The sequence below is a fragment of the Capsicum annuum genome, chromosome 4, assembly GCF_002878395.1.
Source record: "Capsicum annuum cultivar UCD-10X-F1 chromosome 4, UCD10Xv1.1, whole genome shotgun sequence".
Taxonomy (NCBI): domain Eukaryota; kingdom Viridiplantae; phylum Streptophyta; class Magnoliopsida; order Solanales; family Solanaceae; genus Capsicum; species Capsicum annuum.
In genome coordinates, this window is record NC_061114.1 from 201957206 (window position 1) to 201979699 (window position 22494).

Sequence of the window (22494 nt, forward strand, 5' to 3'; positions counted from 1 at the left end):
CTAACACCTTCCTAAAACGTTAATAGGAACCGCTTATCTAGAATCTCTAACTTAAAGCGATTTCCCTGTTTTGAATCGTTTAAAATGTTTTATAAAGGTTTCTTAATTCCTTTTCAAAATTAAGTGGCGACTCTTTCAAAAATAAAAAATTTCCGCAAAACATTAACTCAACTTAATTATTAATTATTATACATCCCTTTAACCAAAAAAAAAAATGTTGCGAAATGAATAAAGTTGAAACTTTTATTTAATATATCTATTCCATTGCCATCTTTTACACTTTAAGTCCTAGCATGGGTGATTCCATATCATTCACCTGCAAAATATATATATATAGATAGATAGACAGACAGATTAGTAGAGACCCAATAAAATATACATAAGATACTTCAAATATAACGATGATCTTAGAGTTTCTACAATATTATAGTCAAACAAAGTCGTAGCCGTAACAAACGAATGAAGATTGAACGCGACATCATAAAAATTTAGTCTTTACCAAAACTATTGATTGCTGATATTTGTCAGAACCAAATGCTAAACACCGTGAAAGAGTTACGTGTGTATCTATTTCATGTACCCTGTTATTCCCCTAGAGAAATAAGACTGACCTCTTATTATGTTGTATTATTGATCTCTCTAATTGAAAAATGCATGCAAATTGCAATACTCTTTTTTAGTTGCAGAGAATATATATTCCGTGAGCCTTATGCCCTCTCCTTATTTGCACATATTAACTCCTCTAAACATTTATCACATCTGGATATATAATGCCGTAATGGAGGGCTTGTGAGTTGTATGTGATATTGAGTATTGCATATAACTGCATCGTAACGTGGGGGTATGGGAATGGGAATAACCGTGTGAGCATTGTGAACGGGGGTAGTTCACTTTAGGAAATGGTTTTCCATTTTCTTATTTTTCTTTTTCTGACTTTTCAATTTTTTGTATTAAAGATATAAATATTAAAATATTTGTTAATTATTTTACACTAATAAAAGTATAAGAGTTTGAAACTTTATTATTACAATTTTAAATGTTAAGTAAATGATTAATTAATAAAGCTTGCTTTAATAATATGTAGATTTAAATTAAATCAAATAAACCCACATTTTTAATTAAGCATTTTCTATTTATACAAATTTACAATCTATCCTATTTTCCTTCAAATGTAACATTTTTTGAAAAGACCAAGTTTATTTCAAAAGAGAAACTAATTAACTCACGTTGCTTTTTGTTTAATTTGAAAGCTGAAATTAAAACTCTAGCTGTTTGGTAAAATTTGAATTAAAAAAATTGTAAAATATAATAGTAACTATCAAAATTTATATTTTAAGAAAATCTTAAAATAGTTAAAAACAAACTATTTGTTAATGCTGCCACTTTTATAAACAAATATACTAATTTGTTTAGCTTGAACTGTTAATTGTCCAAAAAAAAAAATATAAAACTAATAACATAAAAATAGACTATTTTATTAATTGAATTAATTTGTTGAGGATTCAAAAACTAAATCTAATTTATATATAAATATATAAATATAATTGATATGTAGGTTAATGGGGGTTAACGAAGAGTAAGGACCTGGAGGTTAGTTTTTCTCTGTTTTGTTTGCTTCAGATTTTATTTTATTTTTAATAATAAATTTTAGTAACATTTTAAATTTTAAAATTTAAAGAAAAACAATAAATATCTATTAATTAAAAAGAGAGAGAAAACCCTAAAAAGACTACCCCATTTCCTCATAAAAGATCCAGTTTTTTTAACAATCAGTTTTTTATGTTTATTTTAATTTTTTAAGTTTTTACTTTTAATTTTTATTAGAAATTTAACATTTAATAACTAATTTTTAACTAATTAACTAAATTGTTCTAAAAATATACACATGTCAACTTTATAAACTGACACTTGGCAAATTAATAGGCAGAACTTTCTTGCTATTTAGTAATAATATATAGAATATATAGATGTTAATTAGTTGATGTACATTCAATTTTAAATTTATTCATAAAAAATAAATGTTAATTAGATGATATACATTCAATTTTAAATTTATTCATAAAAAATAAATTAAGTCTTATGCATAAGAAATATAATAAATATCATACATAATCTCTAATTTATTTAACTCAATTTGTGTGTGCGGATAATGGGTGAGTGCACGGTGAAACTTGAAAAATAAATAAAGAAATGAGGTCGTGCAGGTTGATTTAAGTTAGGTTAGTTTTATTTTATTTTATTTCTAATTTTTTTACTCTTTCAAGACAAATCAATGTTTTATAATGCTTATTACAAAATTGCTATTCCATTTCAATTTATGTGGACTACTTTTCTTATTAATTCGTTCCAAAATGAATGATTCTTTCAACTTTTCTAATGATAAATTTTATATCAAAATATTTTAAAATATTTTGATATAATTGACATATATTTAATTTAGTAACACAAAATTTAAAAGTATTTTTTACTTCATTACTACAAAGTTAAAAAGTAAAAGTGTGTTTGAATAAGCCGCATCAAAAATCAGTTTTTTTTTTTTAATATATGAAAAATGCATAAATTCTTATGACATATTTATTCAAACAATAGTCCAAAAGACACATTTTGATTGAGTTTACAGTTTTTTTGTTTTATTATTTTGTATTCTTAACAGATTATAATTTTAAGGAAGTTGGCGCATTTGATTTTATTTTTGTATGAGTCAAAAGTTTTTTTCATTCCAAATTTTAAATCTTAAATTTTAAGAAAGTGGCGTACCAATTTTTTTGTGTTAGTCGTATTAGATTTAAAATAGAATATTACTATATTAAAAAGGATTTAATTTAAATTTTTAAAAATAATAACTACTAACTAATTATTACCTAACTTAACTAAATTGTCTTAAAAAAAGTAACACATGGCCTATTATAGGCTACCACTTGGCAACATCGTAAGCAAGACTTTCTTGGTATTTCTATCTATTATATTTAACATATATAAGTGAAAGTTAGTATGACTACGAAGGGCATTTTGGTCAATAATACCAACAGTAAGGGTATTTGCGTAACTACAACCTCCCATCAATAATAGAGGTTTTGTGGTCATGACACTTCCACGTGTCTTTTGCTTTGACTTATTATAACTTTCCCAAATTTCTCTCACAAATCTCCAAACTCTTTGAGCTGAGCAGCACTACACAATCCTCATTTCAGTAAGGGTTTTTATTACATATTCCAACAGGAAGCGTACTATACGTTTCAGTATAATTGACCATCCTAATCGACTACTTCTCTCCAAGAAAGGTACAATCTAATCAAGTATAGCTAATTCTTCAATTTTGAGCTAGATGATGGTTGTTTTTGTCTCACGACTCCAGAATTCAAGTTGACTGAAATCTTTTCACATATTTTTTTTTTTTGGTTTTAAGATGCTCCGCTATTCTGTAATTTTTATTTTGTGAATTTGTTTTGCGTATTAGTTGGTAGAATCAGCTTGGATGTGTGAATCCATTTTTTTTAGCAATTTTACTGTCTTTCTATAGCCATGTCAACATGATTTTAAGTTTGAATGAGTGAATTAGCAATTCCGTTGGTGTAAGAGCTATGGGCATACGTGGTGCAATTCTTTAGCGGTAGGAGAGTATAATTGATCCATTTCTAATAGTTGAGAGACAAATTCGGCCTTTTCCGTTATCAAACTAACCCGAAATCAAACCTATTTCTATTTATTATTGCATTAGAACAGTGAACATATATGACTAATTTTAGGTTCTTTAGAGGCCAAAGTGAAAATCATGAGATGTTTTGCAGTTCACAAATAAAAATAGGGATGGTCTATTAGTCTGTTGGTTAATGATGTGGATTTTAAAACAAGGATTTGCAGGATTTCCTTCAAAATGAGAGAGTCACTGAATTTTAAGAGCTAGATTGCTTTGTGTGTTCAATTTGTTTTATCTATTTTACTTTGTAGTGACTGAATTTAGTAGGTATGTTTCTGTGTTAAGTGATCTTGTTTTGCGTATTAGTTGGTAGAATCAGCTTGGATGTGTGAATCCATTTTTTTTAGCAATTTTACTGTCTTTCTATAGCCATGTCAACATGATTTTAAGTTTGAATGAGTGAATTAGCAATTCCGTTGGTGTAAGAGCTATGGGCATACGTGGTGCAATTCTTTAGCGGTAGGAGAGTATAATTGATCCATTTCTAATAGTTGAGAGACAAATTCGGCCTTTTCCGTTATCAAACTAACCCGAAATCAAACCTATTTCTATTTATTATTGCATTAGAACAGTGAACATATATGACTAATTTTAGGTTCTTTAGAGGCCAAAGTGAAAATCATGAGATGTTTTGCAGTTCACAAATAAAAATAGGGATGGTCTATTAGTCTGTTGGTTAATGATGTGGATTTTAAAACAAGGATTTGCAGGATTTCCTTCAAAATGAGAGAGTCACTGAATTTTAAGAGCTAGATTGCTTTGTGTGTTCAATTTGTTTTATCTATTTTACTTTGTAGTGACTGAATTTAGTAGGTATGTTTCTGTGTTAAGTGATCTTGTTTTGCGTATTATTTGTTTGGAGTAGCTTTGCTTGGTGTATGTTTGATTTATATGCCCGCAGCTAGCCAATATGGTAGTGACTCGATGAGAGGTTGACTTCGTTGAGTTGTGATTTGAGTGTTGACATTCTTAGAACTAGCACTTTCCTTCTCCTTTTTGACTGCCGATCATGTTAGCTCCGGTATGGTCTCAAGCTAGATGTAGTATTTTACTCTTTAACTTCTTCGTAGCTCGTTCATTGTTCTTAAGGTGTTGGTGTGTTGTGATTCTCTCTTCATTTTTTCTTTGATTTACATCTCACATTTGTTTGGTTTGTCGCTTCTCTTATGTTGTCCAAGCATATTTTCACAGTTGATGTTTACCAGGCTCTTGTGCTTTTGGTCTTTCATTGATTTCCATCGGTCTTCGGACATTGGAATGAGCATCCTAAGATGCTGATACCACCACTGTTCATTCACCGATTTGTTCAGTAAATTTCCAAATTTTCAAAGCAGGTTTGTTTTTGTTTACTGTTTTAGACCCAAAAAAATTAATTCTCTTGAACTTTATTATTGATTTGTAGATTATGAAGTATGGGGTTTTGATTTTCTCTTCATTCTTCAATTTTGGGCTGCAAAGATACAAATTGGTCTCTATGTGTCTCTGTGTGTGTTTAGACTTGTTATGAGGTTTTGTTTACTGTTTAGACTTACGATAAAGAAGGTAGCTCCTCAAATAATATCCAGAGATATAGTCTAACATACACACCCGAAGGGTGCTCCTCCCATATCACTTACTATAGTACTGCAAAAGAAAGGTTACTAAATCAACTTTCGGTTAAAACTACTAAGGCTTTAACAATCTATCAGTATAATTTTTAGCCACTACTATTATCTGTTATAGCAAATAAGTTGACTTTAGCTGCCATAAATGACAACATCTATAATGCAGATGTAACATGCTACTCCCTCCATTTCAATTTATTCATCTTACTTCTCTTTTTTGTTAGTTTCTAAAGAATGTTTGGTTCCTTTTTTTGGCAACTCATCGATCCCAAATTTCTACCAGATATATTTAATACCATAAGATTAAATGTCATTTTAGTACCTTTCACATATCTTTAGTTTAACACCATAAAATTGAAAAGTCTTCTTTACTTTTTTAAACTTTGTAACAAGTCAAAATTGGAAAAATAAATTAAAACGGACGGAAACCTAATTGACAAGGGGATGCCTAAATTCTAACCTCTCCAAAAAGGAAACAAGACAATCCCTCAGTTTAATTTGTTTGTCTTATTTCTCATTTTTTAGTTTGTTTTTAAAAAATTGACTCATTCTTCTTCCTTTTTTTTGTCAAGCTCCTAAAATTCAAGTTTCAACGTGACAATTTTAAAGGACATTCTCGAATTCACTGTCTCTTATGTTAAGTCGGTGTTTATTTCTGTTTTAATTGCGGGTTTTTTGATGTAGTTTCTACTAGATTGTTGTTTTTGTTGTTGTTGTTGTTGCTTGTTTTTAGTGTTGAAGTTAGTAGCATAACTAGATATATCATTAGAGTCTTTATTTTGGAATTCAAAAAGGAGAAAGTCAACTTACTTTTCAGTAGGTGCAGTGAAAACTTAGGTTGGAAGTACACATTTTATATTTCTTGTTCACTTTTACTTATTCACTATACTGAAATTAGATATGTAAATTTTTTTTGATAATCGGGGTAAGAATAACTACCAATGTCTAATTTTCAGTTTGTACCAAATGTTAACCCACTGGAGTTCAAATATATATACCAGAAGTTGTTTCTACGGCTTGAACTTCTGACCTCCTAATGAAGATTACATCATAATAAATTTCTAATAATTGCTCTTCCTACACCACAAAGCTCATGTACTGCATTGTTCAAACCAGTAAGAGGTGAAATAGTTCTTTTGAAATTCTCCTCACAATCCTGAGACAATCCAAAACATCCAACCATACCATGTTCAGCAAATTTTTGGTTCCCTTTAGTCAAGGCTTCAATTGCTTCAGGAAAACTTGCTGTAAAAATTACCTTATATGACAAAGCACACTCCTTTAAAGGAACTCTCCATGCTTTCGGAGAGTAAAGTTTTTACGCAGAGGTTGTAGTTTGGTGTGTTCTTGCATGTAGTTTCTACTAGATTGTTGTTATGGCGGTTGCTTATTTTCAGTGTTGAATTAGTAGCATAACTAGATATATCATCAGAGTCTTCATTTTGGAATTCAAAAAGGAGAAACTCAGCTTACTTTTCTCTAGGTGCTGTGAAAGATTAGGCTGGAAGTACACATTTAGAATTTCCCGTTCACTTTTACTTGTTGTACTGACCTGAGACTACCCCCTAGTCATTACACGGTACGTACAGTCCAGAGGGACCACAAGCTAACCCATAGCTGGTACCTGATGTGAGCACTGAATAATATAATCATAAATGTGGAAGGATAACTAAAATGCCATAAGGTTTTAATATCTAAATTCACAACTGAAATATAAATCTAGGAAAAACAACTATCTGAATCTGATGAAGTACTACTAAACTGAACGACTAACTAACTATAATGTCTGAAAATTCCCTAGATCTTAATGACTGAGAGTTGATAGGACAGGCCCTAACTAACTACAACTAACTAATTAAACTGAAATCATGAAGTAAATACTCTATCCTCAGATGATGAGGACTCACCGCTGCTACGGTACTGCTGATAATCTGAGAATCTAGGTGTGATTCGGGAACTGAGCGTCAACACCTATGATATGAGACATCATAGCGCAAAATAAAAGTATGTGATCAGTACTTTGAATGTACTAGTATGCTAAATGAGGTAATCTAACATGGAAGGTTTCATAAATATGAGTAATGATCTATCTGAGTATACAGTAAAGCATGGAATACATAACAGAGGACATGAAATTTGTAGATACCGAATATGCAAAAAGTTTATAAAATACTGGAAATAGATGAAAATCTATAGACACTAAAAATGTATGACCAAGCATATGACAAGAACTGGATAAAATCTGTAATCACTTAAATACTGAAATAACTGAAATCTATATGCTTTGGTCAAACAATACTAAGACTGAATAACTGGATTGGAACTGGAACTGAAACTATATCTGAGACTGTGGCAGGTATCATCTTACCGACATGCCCTAATCTGAGCTAATCGGGGTCTAACCTATAACCCCAGTTGAAAGGGTTTTAATACCGTACCACGGGTACTAACACTGGCTGTATGAATCCATTAAACAGATATAATGTCCAATGGACTAAGGTGTCAAGCCTGAACTGACAGGTGACCCCTTCGAGTTAGTCAAGCCTAATCTAACGGGTGGCTACTCATATCCTATGCTGTCTATGTAGTTCTGGAGTATAGGGACAGCTACTAATGACTCTGCCTATCTAACGGGTAAGCCACCCATCCCTACACTCGCTTGGTGCTAAGTCCTACTCCCAACCGAATGACACTGAGATACTAGATTGTTCTGAGTTTAATGACTGATATCTGACTATTTCTGATAATGCTCATAGTATAATCTAAAGACTATTCTATAATGTACTGATACTAGACAGATAAAACATCTATGGTTTTCGGGTATTCAATACCCGCAGGACTCAAAAGTAATAATAGTAAAATAATATCAAGCTTAGAGGACATAGCATGAAAACTTTTATCAAATATTCTTTCTTACAAGCATTTTATCAAACACTTGGTGTTCATGGTTTTAAAACAATAATAGAAACATCATGAAACTTGTAGAAATAGCATGAATTCATCATAATAGCATTATATCATGGTATAATTCAATAAATAATAATATTAAAACATGGAGGATTGAATAATAATAATAATTTCATAGTAACATGGTATAGAATCATAGTTCATGGAGATTCATGGGTGAAATCCCAATTTAAAACACAATAACTTGAAAATATCACAATTTTATAATTTAAAAAGGTTTCTTGGACTCCATGAATGAAAGTAATCCATGGATGAACATCTAAAATACCTGGGTTACTGAATTTGGAAGGATTGATGGAGAGTTCTTGAGATTCGGTCTTGATTCTTGCGAGCTAGGGTTTCTTGTTCTTGATAAGGGGATTTTTAATTTGAGAGAAAGTGAATAATGATGAGTATTTAGATCATTTAGGGGTTAAATTTCATGTTTAGGATGAGTTTAGGACTTAGGAAAGAGACCAAATACCCTTAAACGTATTTAAAAATAGAAGTTGAAAAATAAAAAACCTAATTTTTGGCCTTGACGTGACGCGCCACTATCGCATCAAGACATTGAAAGTTAGACAATTGGGAAACTAGTCTATGGCACGATATGAGGAAATCGCGGTTCTTCACTGATTGGGACCAAAAGTTCTCTGCGACACAGTAGCATCGCGTTGTAACACTGGAAAATGACAAATGACAAATTAGCCTATGGCGCAATGCGCCAAAATCGTGATACCTCACTGGAAATTGACAATTGCTATTTTGAATCTCTCAGCGACGCGCTGATGGGTAAAATGATGGTATTTAATGACTGAAACTTAAAATCGCCATAACTTCTTACGCGATTATTGAATTTAGGCAAATTTTATATTGTTGGAAAGCTAATTAAATTTTCTACGCAATGGAAAGCTATAAACTGAAAAATAATGAGTATTTCAAAAAAAATTTATGTGAATATTCATGTATAGGGACTTAGATTACGCTAGGAAAATGCGAGTGTTACAATATCTCCCCCTTGGAATCATTCATCCCAGAATGAAACTGGTTAAGCTGAGAAAACTAATGGACTGAGCTTACACACTGAATATGCATGTATGATACATGGAATGCATGACTGAACTAATTCATGAAAGCATGACTGATATGAAAATGATGTGCAACTGAAACTAATCATGATAGAGAGAAGTCTTAGGAAGATTGGTACCTTACGTTGAATATGGCTGTGCGGAGAAAATATGAGGGTACTTGTCCATATATCTAATTCTGCTTCCTAAGTTTCTCCCTCAATGGACTAGTTCCGCCAAAGAGCTTTGACTAGTGGAACTTCTTTGTTCCTTAGTCTACGAACTTGATGATCGAGAATTTCGACTGGAACTTCCTCATAGGAAAGATTGTTCTGAATATCTACACTCTCTGAGGGAATAACTACAACTGGATCACTAATATACTTTTTCAATAATGAGACATGGAACACTAGGTGTATGAGGCTAGATCTGAAGGCAACTTAAGCTCGTAAGCTACCTCAAAATGATTGAGAATTTTGAAAGGACCGATATATCAGGGACTGAGTTTCCCTTTCTTACCGAATCTCTTCACTCCCTTCATGGGAGAGATTTTTAGGTACACAAAATCACCAACCTCAAACTCGAGATCCTTTCTCCTCACATCTGCATATGATTTCTATCGGCTTTGGGCAGCCCTAATCCTTTGTCTGATCAACTGAACTTCTCTAAGGCATCAAATACCAAGTTAGGCCCTACTACTACAACTTCACCTACTTCAAACCAATCAATTGGAGACCTACATCTTCTACCATAGAGATCCTCAAATGGAGCCATACAGATACTGGAATGATAGCTTTTATTGTATGCGAACTCAATCAAAGGTAAGTGGTCATCCCAACTACCTTTAAATTCAGCTGTGCATGCTCTCAGCATATCCTCAAGAGTCTGAATGGTCCTTTCTGATTGACCGTCTGTCTGAGGGTGTAAGGCTGTACTGAGGTGGACTTGGGTACCAAGACCTTTTTGGAATGCTTTCCAAAAGTTAGAGGTAAACTGGGTACCTCTATTCAAAATGATAAATAAGGGAACACCGCGAAACCTAACTAACTCCTTAAGATAGAGATTGGCATAGTCCTCAACTGAATAAAAGATATGGACTGGCAAGAAATAAGCTGATTTGGCCATTCTGTATACAATAACCCAAATAGAATCATGCTGATGACGAGTACGAGGCAAACCTGACACAAAATCCATGTTCACTTCTTCCCATTTCCACATGGGAATACTGAACTCTTGTATGGACCCACTAGGTTTCTGGTGCTCAACATTAAGTTGCTAACATGTAGAGAACTTAGCTACAGACTCTGCAATATCTCTCTTCATCCCACTCCACTAATAGATTTCCTGTAAATTGCAGTATATCTTAGTGGCCCGTAGATAAATAGAGTAACGTGCACCATGCATTTTTGCGAGAATTCGTTGCTTCAACTCATCTACACCAGGCACACACAACCTACCCTGACAACACAACACACCATCTCTCTCTTGGGAGAAAACCTCTCTACATGAGAACACAACCCAAACCTACTCTGGATACATCACAGTACACAACAAACCCATCGAAACCATCTGGTAGAATAAGAACTGGGGCTAAGGTGACTCGAGTCTTCAACTCCAGCAAACTCTTCTCGCAAAACTATAACCACTGAAACTTAACTTTCTTCTGTGTCAATCTGGACATGGGGGATGCAATGAAGAAAACCCTTCAATAAACCAATGGTAATAGCCAGCTAAACCTAAGAAACTCCTGATGTCTGATGGAGAGATGAGTCTAGGTGAGTTTCTCACCGCCTTGGTCTTTTGAGGATCAACCCTAATGCCATCACTAGAAATAATATGGCCAATAAAAGCTACTGATCTTAGCCAGAACTCACACTTACTAAATTTAGCAAACAACTAATGATCTCTAAGAGTCTGAAGTACTATTCGAAGGTGGTCTGCATGATCACTTTCACTATAAGAATAGACAAGAATGTCATTAATGAAAACTATGATGAGCATATCCAAGTACTGCTTAAACACTCCGTTCATCAAGTCCATGAAGGGTATTGGGGCATTTGTAATACCAAAGGACATGACTAGAAATTCAAAGTGACCATACCAAGTTTGGAAAGCAGTTTTTGAAATATCATATTCTTTGACTCTACGTTGATGATAGCCTGATCTGAGGTCTATCTTGGAAAAGTAACTGGCACCTTGAAGTTGGTCAAACAAGTCATCGATTTTAGGAAGTGGGTATTTATTCTTGACTATAACCTTGTTCAACTGATGGTAGTCTATGCACATTCTGAGAGAATCATCCTTCTTACGGACGAATAGAATAAGTGCGCCCAACGGGAATACGCCGAGCCTAATGAATCCTTTATCTAGGAGGTCCCTTAACTGTTCTTTTAACTCTTAGAGTTCAGTTGGAGCCATTCTGTATGGCGAAATAGATATAGGTTGAGTATATGTAAAAAGGTCTATTTCAAAGTTGATTTCCCTTTCGGGAAAAGCTCCGGAAAGATCTTTATGAAACACATCTGGAAATTCTCTCACTACTAAAACTGACTCTAAAGTAGAAGTTTCTAAGTTAGAGTCCTTGACTCGCACAAGATGGTAGACACACCCCTTGGATATTATTTTTCTGGCTCTAAGGTATGAAATTAACTGAACCCTAAGAGTTATAGTACTACCCCTCCATTCAAGGACTGGTTAATTTGGGAACTGAAAATAAACTATTCTATTTCTACAGTCAACTGAGGCATAACATGAGTGGAGCCAATCTATGTCGAGAGTAATGTCAAAATTCGTCATCTTTAATGCAATGAGATCAACTGAGGTAACTTTCTGAGATATTGTGACCAAATAGTTCCTGTATACCTGCCTGGCTACAATGGAAGCACCTACTGGGGTAGACACTGAAAAAGGATCTACTAGAGTTTCGGGATTGACTCTGAAATTGATGGCTATAAATGGAGTTACAAAAGAAAGAGAAGCTCCAGGATCTAGTAAGCCATAAACATGTAAGTGAAAGAATTTCAACGTACCAGTAACTACATAAGGAGAATTTTCCTGATCTTGGTGGGACTGAAGAGCATATAAGTGGTTTGGACGCTGACTACTAGTAGCACTGGAAGCGACACCCTGTTGATTTGGCCGACTAGATGGAATGGATGACTGCTAGGACTGGCCCTGTTGGCGCACATCCCTACCTCTCTGAGAAACTACCCCACACTATCGAATCCTATGGCCTAGCTTACCATACCTAAAGTACACATTACTACTCGCTCTACACTCACCCTGATGGTGTTTGCCATACTTTTGACATAAAGGATTGGTAGGAGCACTACTAACACTGACCTGAGACTTAGATCCTGGTTCCCTATCCCTATTATCCTTTCTGAATTTAGGTACTGGGGCACTGGATGAAAATGGTGTTGGGGCTGAAGACCTCTGATAAAATTGAGAACGGTTACCACCTTCTGACTTTGGCTGACTGAAGTTAAAGTTACCTATTCTAGATCTTTTGTTTCCTTTCTCTCCTTAATCTTCTGCTCCTCTATTTATTAAGAATGGACCATCAATCTAGACAAGTCTATCTCACTAATTAGCATTGCGGTCCTACACTCCCTGACTACTCTACCAGATATGCCAGACAAAAACTTGCTCATCTTGGACCTACTGTCAGCTACCACATGAGGAGCATATCTATCTAACTAAGTGAACTTGGGATAATACTCCCTCTACTTATGTTGCCTTGCCTCAAATTAATAAATTCTATCACCTTGGTCTCCCTCAACTCTAATGGAAAGAATCTATCTAGGAAAGCTGTGGCAAACTCTTCCCATTCTATAGGCCCTGTATCAACACCTCTATCAACTTTCCACTGTTTGAACCAAGTATGGGATTCATCCTGCAATTGATATACAACCAACTCAGCACTCTGACTAGATGTCACCCCTATAGAATCCGTTACCTTCTGAACTATATCTAAGAATTCTTGTGGATCCTCTTCAGACTTGGATCCCATGAAAGAAGGAGGGTTCATCTGGATGAAATCCTGAATTCTGGTTGTAGCATTATTGGCCACTGGGTTGGCTAGAACAATAGCTGATCATTCATTCTGTGATTCTACGAAGTTTGCTAGAGTAGTAAATATAGCCTTAAATTCTGCGTGAGAGACATGCTCGTCCAGAGGATCTACCTGGATGGGCTGGCTGAGTTTCTGTTCTTCTGTATTTCTTCTTAAGAGGTATGTTTGGTAAATAGAAAGAGAAAACGGATTAGACTGAGAGTTTAACTTGAGCTCATGCTCAATCGCACGACATGAATACTGAAAGAAGGGAAAATTTTCCTAAACGCTTTGTATGGTGCTCTACACACCCATTCACATGACTCTACTTAACGCGAATTTTAGACTTCCTAGGACACTTTAAAACCTTAGGCTCTGATACCAACTTTGTAACGACCCGAGACTACCTCTTAGTCGTTACACGGTGCTAATAGTCCTGAGGGACCACAAGCTAACCTATGAGCTGGTACCTACTGTGAGCACTGAATAATATAATCATGAATGCAGAAGGATAACTGAAAAGCCATAAGGTTTTAATATCTGAATTCAAAACTAAAATATAAATCTAGGTATAAGAACTGCCTGAATCTGATGAAGTACTACTAAACTGAACAACTAACTGACTATAATGTCTAAAAAGCCTCTAGATCTGAATGACTGAGATTTGATGGGATAGGCCCCAACTAACTCTATCTAACTAATTAAACTAAAATCATGAATTAAATACTTTGTCCTCGAATGATGAGGACTCACCGCTGCTACGGTACTATGGATAATCTGAGAAACTAGGTACGATCCGGGAATTGAGCATCAACACCTATGATATGAGACATTATAGCGCAAAATAAAAGTATGCGATCAGTACTTTGAATATACTGGTATGCTAAATGAGGTAGGCTAACATGCAAGGTTTCATGAATAAGAGTAATGATCTATCTGAGTATACAGGTAAAGCATGGAATACTGAATAGAGAATATGAAATCTGTAGATACCGAACATGTATGAAAGTCTGTAAAATACTAAAAATACATGAGAATCTGTAGACACTGAAGATGTATGACCAAACATATGACAAGAACTGGATAAAATCTGTAATAACTTAAATACTAAAATAACTTAAATTTGTATGCTTTGGTCAAATAATACTGAGACTGAATAACTGAACTGGAACTGGAATTGAGACTATATCTGAAACTGTGAGAGGTATTATCTAACCAACATTCCCCAATCTGAGCTAATCGGGGTCCAACCTGTAACCCCAATTAGAAGGGTGTTAATACCATGCCACGGGTACTAACATTAGTTATGTGGATCCACTAAACTGATATAATGTCCAAAGGACTAAGGGTGTCGATCCTGAACTGACAGGTGAGCCCTGCGAGATAGTCAAGCCTAATATGATGGGTGACTACTCATGTCCTACATTGGCTACGTAGTTTTGGATTATAGGGACTGCTACTAATGACTCTGCCTATCTGGCGGTGAAGCCGCTATCCCTACCCTCGCTCGGTGCTAAGTCCTATTCCCAACTGAATGACACTGAGATACTAGACTGTTCTAAGTTTAATGACTGATATTTGATTATGTCTGATAATGCTCATAGTATAATCTGAACACTATTCTATAATGTACCGAGACTAGAATGTTAAAATAGCTAGGGTTTTCGGGTATTCAATACCCCCAGGACTCAAAAGCAATAATAATAAAATAATATCAAGCTTAGAGCACATAGCATGAAAACCTTTATCAAATATTCCTTCTTCCAAGCATTTTATCAAACACTTAGTGTTCATGGTTTTAAAATAATGATAGGAACGTATGGAACTTGTAGAAATAGCATGAATTCATCATAATAGCGTTATATCATGGTTTAATTTAATAAATAACAATATTAAAATATGAAGGATTGAATAATAACAATAATTTCATAGTAACATGGTATAGAATCATATTTCATGGAGATTCATGGGTAAAATCCCAATTTAAAGCACAATAACTTGGAAAGATCATAATTTTATAATTTAAAAAGGTTTCTTGGACTCCATGGATAAAACAATTTCATGGATGAACATCTAACATACCTGGGTTACTGAATTCGGAAAGATTGATGGAGAGTTCTTGAGATTTGGTCTTGATACTTGAGAGCTAGGGTTTCTTGTTTTTGAAAAGGGGATTTTTAATTTGAGAGAAAGTGAATAATGATGAGTATTTAGGTTATTTAGGGGTTAAATTTCATGTTTAGGATGAGTTTAGACCTTAGAAAAAAGACCTAAATACCCCCTTAACGTATTTAAAAATGGAAGCTGAAAATTGAAAAACCTAATTTTTGGCCTTGGTATGACGCGTCACTATCACGCCAAGCCACTGAAATTTGGACAATTGCAAAACTGGTCTGTGGCGCGATGCGAGGAAATTGCGGTCCTTAACTGATTGGGACCTAGAAGTTCTCGGCGATGTGGTGGCATCGTGCTGTAATACTGAAAAATAACAAATGCCAAATTGTCCTATGACGCGATGTACCAAAATTGCGATAACTCATTGAAAATTGACAATTGCTATTTTGAGTCTCTCCGTGACGTGTTGATGGGTAAAATGATGGTATTTAACGATTGAAACTTAAAATCGCCATAACTTCTTATCCGGTTATCTGATTTATGCAAATTTTATATTGTTGGAAAGCTAATCAAATTTCCTAAGCAATGAAAGGATCTAAACTAAAAAATGACAAGTGTTTCAAAATTTTGTATGTGAATACTCATGTTTAGGGACTTAGATTACACTAGAAAAATACAGGGTGTTACACTTATTCACTATACTGAAATTAGATATGTAAATTTTTATGATAATCTGGGTAAGAAAAACTACAAATGACTAACTTTTAGTTTGTACCAAATGTTAACTCACTGTTGTTCAAATTTTGTCATTTTTTTCCAGTTATCAGTTTGTACCAGTTTGTGTCGTGTTGTTTACTGCTCTTATATGTGATCGATTATCTTTACTTTGGTAAGTCTCACACTTCTTGGTGCTTTAATCTCTCTTATATTTTGGCATAACTTTTGTCATGTTACACTCATTTTACCATATATATATTTGATTGATGCATAACTTTGTTGTACTTTATTTTTAATCCTATTGTATAAGCAAATACTTTCTTTGTAGGCATTAACAAAAACAAGAAAAACTAAATAACTAAAAGATTCTAAGGTCAAATGTCTAATATAAAAAGAGAAAGAACTGATACCCAAATGGAAAGAAATCTTCGGCATTGTACTGCTTATGGAGAAATGCCACCTGGACAAAAAGCAACACTTCTCGAATGACGAAGAGTGCAATATACTGCCAAAAGGCAAACCACCTTGGAACAATCTACTGCTACGACTTCTAAGGAGTCATTTTCTTCTTTAGAGCCCTGCAACATCATTCTTCCTTAGCATACTCTATATATGAGGGATAAACCTCTTGCTTGTAGAAATTGTTAGTTAAATCAAGTTCCACTTTCATTTTTCACTGATATTTTTGCTCAACTCTTACAAATATCAAATGTTGCAGGACAGACAATAACACAAATAGGTTGCTAGAATATTCACCAACTACCTTGTTCTCCTACTCTTCTATAAAAAGTTCCAAACTATAAATTTTGTGCAGCCAAAAGATTTTAATATGAAACTCCAACCTTCTGTTGTAATAATGGTTCTATAAAATTATCTTCCTATCAACTACCTCCTGCATTAAGACATCTTTATTATGACGACTTTGACGAATCCAAACATTTTCAGATTTACATTAGAACATACAATAATATGTTTGCCTTTACTTCACTTTGCGTAACGTATGATAAAGAGTTAGCAAATAGGACTAAAGGTATTTACACATTTAAGGTGCAAGGACAAATGTACCATTTCTTACCTAGCCTCACTGCTGCAAATAACAAAGGAAAAAATTTACAATTCTATTTCTATGATAATGACAATGATGAAGTAAATAAAATGGCCTTCTCCAAAAAAACTAGACAAATCTCTTATTGAAAATTTGATATATATTTTACGAATTAATCCATACTCATAATTTTTGAAATCTTTAACACATATTCCAGATTTATCTAATTTCTACATCGCACTTAAATTTGATTCTACCTTGGATCAACGATCATATAACTTACCAATTGTATCACAAGTAGCAGCTATATGGACTGACAAAGAATTAAGCAGTGTTATTTCCACAAGTATTATTTCCACACCACATATTCGTGTTCACACCCATACTAACAATAGGCAATTAGTTCACTATTACTATAGTTGTTATGACTCCTTACAATATCCTCTGTTATTTCCATATGGTAAAAATGGAGGGCATTGTGGCATACAAAAGATTTTACAACCAAATGATTCTTTAAGAAATCGTTCTTCCTGCAAACATGAAAAACTTCCAAGTGTCACAAACATGACTTCTATTAATGGATTCCTTAATATTGAAGAGGGAATTTTACAAAAAGAAAGACAAAAAAAGAATAATGTTTCCTGCCGTGAATATTATTGTTACAAACTTCAAATTAGAGATAATGAAGAAAATCACACTTTACATTTTGGAAGATTATTCCAACAATATTCAGTAGATCAATATATAAAACTTGAAACACAAAGATTAGATTTCTTTTTATTCAATCAAGATTTATTTCGAACTGAAATATTAGCCGGTGTTATTGATGTACAAAGACTAGGAGAAACAGAAGTTTCAAATATTGGCCAAAAAATATTCTTGTCTGCTATCTTTACAGGGGGTCCACGAGATTGCAACGTAGATACATGGACATCATTGCATTAGTACAATATTTTAGAAAATAAGATATCTTTTTAACAATGACATGTAATCCTTCATGGCATGAAATAGAACATCTTTTGCTAACGACTGATGAAATACAATATAGACCTAATTTGATAAGTCGAGTATTTAAAGCAAAAGTAGAAGAATTAAAGTCAGATATTGTTATAACAAAAATATTTGGAAAAGTTGTTGCTTATATGTACACTATAGAATTTCAAAAAAGAGGTCTTCCATATGCTCATTTCCTTATTATACTTGAGGATGATTATAAGCTATTAACAACAGAGGCTTATGTCAAATCATTTGTGCTGAAATACTTGACGCTGGCACACATGAATATTTACACTCTTTGGTTATTAAACATATAATGCATGGTCCTTGCGGAACTTTAAATCCTAACAATTTGTGCATGGAAATAAAAGAAACTTGTAAATTTAAATACCCTAAAAATTATGCAAATGAAACATATAAAAGCAAAAATTCATATCTCATTTATAGAAGACGAGATGCTGAAAAATTTATAAAAGTTAGAAGTCAATATCTTGACAATTCATGGGTCGTACCATACAATCCATATCTATTAAGCAAATTTAACTGCCACATAAATATTAAAATTTGTGCAGATAACAAATTCATTAAATATATCTACAAATACATTTACAAAGGTTATGACAAAATAAGTTTCAACCTCCAAAGTAATGAACCTAATACAGAAATCGACGAAATAAAAGAATATCGTAAGGTAGATGGATATCACCACCAGAGGCTATGTGGCATATATTTGACTTCCCTATTAGTAAAATACATCCAAATGTGTATCAACTCCAGCTACATCTTGAAAACCAACAATTCATCTCTTTCAAAATGACTACAAAATTAAGTTCAATTTTGAACAATCCAGGAAATAAAAGAACAATGCTAACAGAAATTTTCAAAATGAATCAAATAAATAAATACACCATAGAACTTAATTTACTATACAAAGAATTCCTACAAAACTTTGTCTAGTCAATCAATGATAAAATGTAGACACACAGGAAACAAGGTTATGCTATTGGACGCATTGTCAGTTGTCATCCAACCGAAGGAGAAAGATACTATCTGCGGTTATTACAAATGAACATATGAAGTCCTAAATCATATAAAGAACTTAGAACTATAAATGACATATGTTACACTACATTTAGAGAATCTGTAGAAAAAAAAGGATTGTTAGCTTCCGATAATAACTTAATTGAATGCCTATCAGAAGTTGCTACTTACCAAATGTCATATAGTTTACTCCGCTTATTTGCTACAATATTAGTGTATTGTAATACTGCTAATCCAAAAGATTTATGGGAAAAATTTGAAAGACCCATGCCCGAAGATTTTACAGCTATAACAAATATACAAACAACTAATATTCGTTATATGGTTATGAATCACATAAACACAATATTACATTCAAAGGGATGAAACATAAATGAGTTCAAACTCATATCAGAAAATTTTATACCTTCCACATTTTCTTATAGAATAACACAAGAGTCTAAAGACATTTATTTAGAAAGAAATATAGTTGTAACTGAAGAAGATTTACTGCTATATAAGAAATTAAATAAAGAACAACATGTTGCTTACAATGCCATTCTTAAAAAAATATTCTCAAATGAACCGGTAGTTTTCTATATTGATGGACCAGGAGGAATTGGAAATTTTTTTTTATACCGAGCTTTACTAACTACTGTAAGATCCAAAGGACTTATTTCTTTAGATACAACAACTTCTGGTGTTGCAGCTTCTGTTCTTCCAAGAGGAATAACTGCTCACTCACGCTTTAAACTTCCTATCAACATAGGCAAAAACTACAACTGTAATATAAGTAAACAAAGTTCACTTGTTGTTTTAATTCAAGATACCAAGTTAATAGTATGGGATGAAGTATCAATGACAACAACAAAACTTGTAGAGACTTTTGATTTACTACTAAGAGATCTTATGAGTATAAATATGCCTTTTGGTGGAAAATTCATTGTTTTTGGGGGTGATTTTAGACAAACTTTACCAGTTGTAAAAAGTGGAGTAAAAAAAGATTTTATTTGTGAATGTTTATTAAACTCAAATATCTGGAATTATCTATAAAGGTTTCGGCTGACAGAAAATATGTGTGCACGAGAAGGCCCTACATTATGTGAATATTTACTTCGAATTGGTGATGGAAAAGAACGAGTTAATCACCATAACAAAATTGAGATTCCAGAATCCTTTCTTATTCCTTTTACAAATGAGAAGGAATCATTAAATAATTTATTCAAAATTATTTACCCCAACTTAAACAAGACCATGATTGATACATCCAATATAACATCACGTGTTATCTTAACAACCAAAAATGATTTTGTAAATAAAATTAACAAAATGTTCATAAGTCAATTCTTTGGTACTGCTGTAACATTCGTTGGTATTGATGAAACTGTAGAGCCAAAATACCAAAGCGAGTTTGAAGATTTCTTACATACTTTGAATCCTACAGGACTACCTCCTTATAAGTTAGTTCTAAAGAAAAATTGCCCTGTTATATTACTATGCAATTTAAATTCTTCAGAAGGTTTATGTAATGGTACTCAATTAATTTGTATTGATTTCAAAACTCATATTATAAGTGCTAAATTGCAAGTGGAGATTTCCAAGGCAAACACGTTTTCATTCCCCGCATACCTTTATGATCACCACAAGACAAAAAGGCATCAATTCAATTCAAGAGAACACAATTTCCCATTCAATTATGTTTTATTATGACTATAAACAAAGCTCAAGGTCAAATACTAGATTTTGTTGGAATTTATTTACATGAACCTGTATTTTCACATGGACAACTTTATGTTGCTTTATTAAGAGCAAAAATCTCAAACTGTGTAAAAATAATAATACGACCAACAACACCAGACGATCCTGATAATCATTCTACTTACAATATAGTATACAGTGAAATCATTAACAAGACATTCTCTTAAAAACACTTTTCACTGATTCCATGTAAATTCCTTCATATTTGGCAATGATGATTTTTTTTCCAGTAACCTACTTCAACCTATCCTTATATGAATCATCCAAGAAATCTTACCAAAAAAATAAGCTACAAAAATACTACATACTTAACTAAATAGTATCATCAGCCGAGGGTCTTCAAAAACAACCTCCTTGCCTCCTTGAAGTAGGGGTAAGATTTGCATACGCTCTACCCTCCCAAATGCTAATAGAATATTTTTTCTATTCAGCTTTTTGAATTATGAATCCAATGCACAATGCAGTGTCTGTGTCTTGTTATACTTTCCTTGACTATCATATCATCCACACAAATTAAATAGTGGATATGGTTTTATTAAAGATAATCTTTGGATTAACTACATTTCTTATCTGTTTGTAGAAATATAATTTTGTTGTAGTCGAAACTATAGTGTTACTGAGATATTGGAATGTTACTCGACTTTTTTCCCCTATATTTCCTTTGTTAGTTGTTTGTCATTTTGATGTATCGCCTCTCCAAAATACTGAATTATTGATTGTGTTGTGCATTATCATATAAGGTGTTGTTGTTGATGTACAACAATAATAAGTTTTTTGATATATATTATGTAGAAACTCCTTGTAAATAGTTTCTGTATGAAAAGTCAATTGAATAAACTGCAACTCAGAGAAGAAAATCATTCAAAATACCAAATTTGAGATATTGGAATATTGCTCAACTTCTTTCCCCTATATTTTCCTTGTTAGTTGTTTGTTATTTTGCTTTATCTCTTCTCCAGACTATTGAATTATTGGTTGTGTTGTGCGTCATCATATAAGCTTTGTTGTTGGTGTATGACAATAATGAGTTTTTTGATATATATTATGTAGGAACTCCTTGTAAATAGTTTCTGGAGCATAGAGAACACATATTCACAGCTGCAGTTATCTCTACCAGCCAGCCACTCAGATTGCTCTATTTTCGGTTAGCACTTATTCTAACTATATGCTATGTAGTTGATCCAACCTATCATGTAATTGGATGCTACAAAATTAGTTGTGCATGTCTGCAAGGAGGACCTAGCAAAGAATGTAATCATCTTAGGTTAGTAACAGATATTTGCTTAGTTCCTTAATAAATAGAAGAATTTAAGTCACATCATCCATTCCTTCTAACGCTCGACTACATTCAGATACTACTGTATTAACCTTTATGAAATTGAACCTTGATGTTTGTACCGAGCTGTTCTTGCAGCAGTCTATATGCCTACTTACAACTTTGTATGATAAAAGTGATAAATGCCAACACATGTGTA

At 33.2% G+C, this 22494-nt stretch overlaps 1 long non-coding RNA gene across 1 annotated transcript; it reads left to right on the top strand.

The window, feature by feature from the left end:
- The first annotated feature begins 3154 nt into the window (after positions 1 to 3154).
- On the top strand, positions 3155 to 22169 carry LOC124897883. Its single transcript, XR_007054828.1, has 4 exons — positions 3155 to 3281; positions 4903 to 5031; positions 16304 to 16372; positions 22070 to 22169. It is a non-coding gene; the product is annotated as an uncharacterized LOC124897883 (long non-coding RNA).
- Positions 22170 to 22494: the final 325 nt, after the last annotated feature.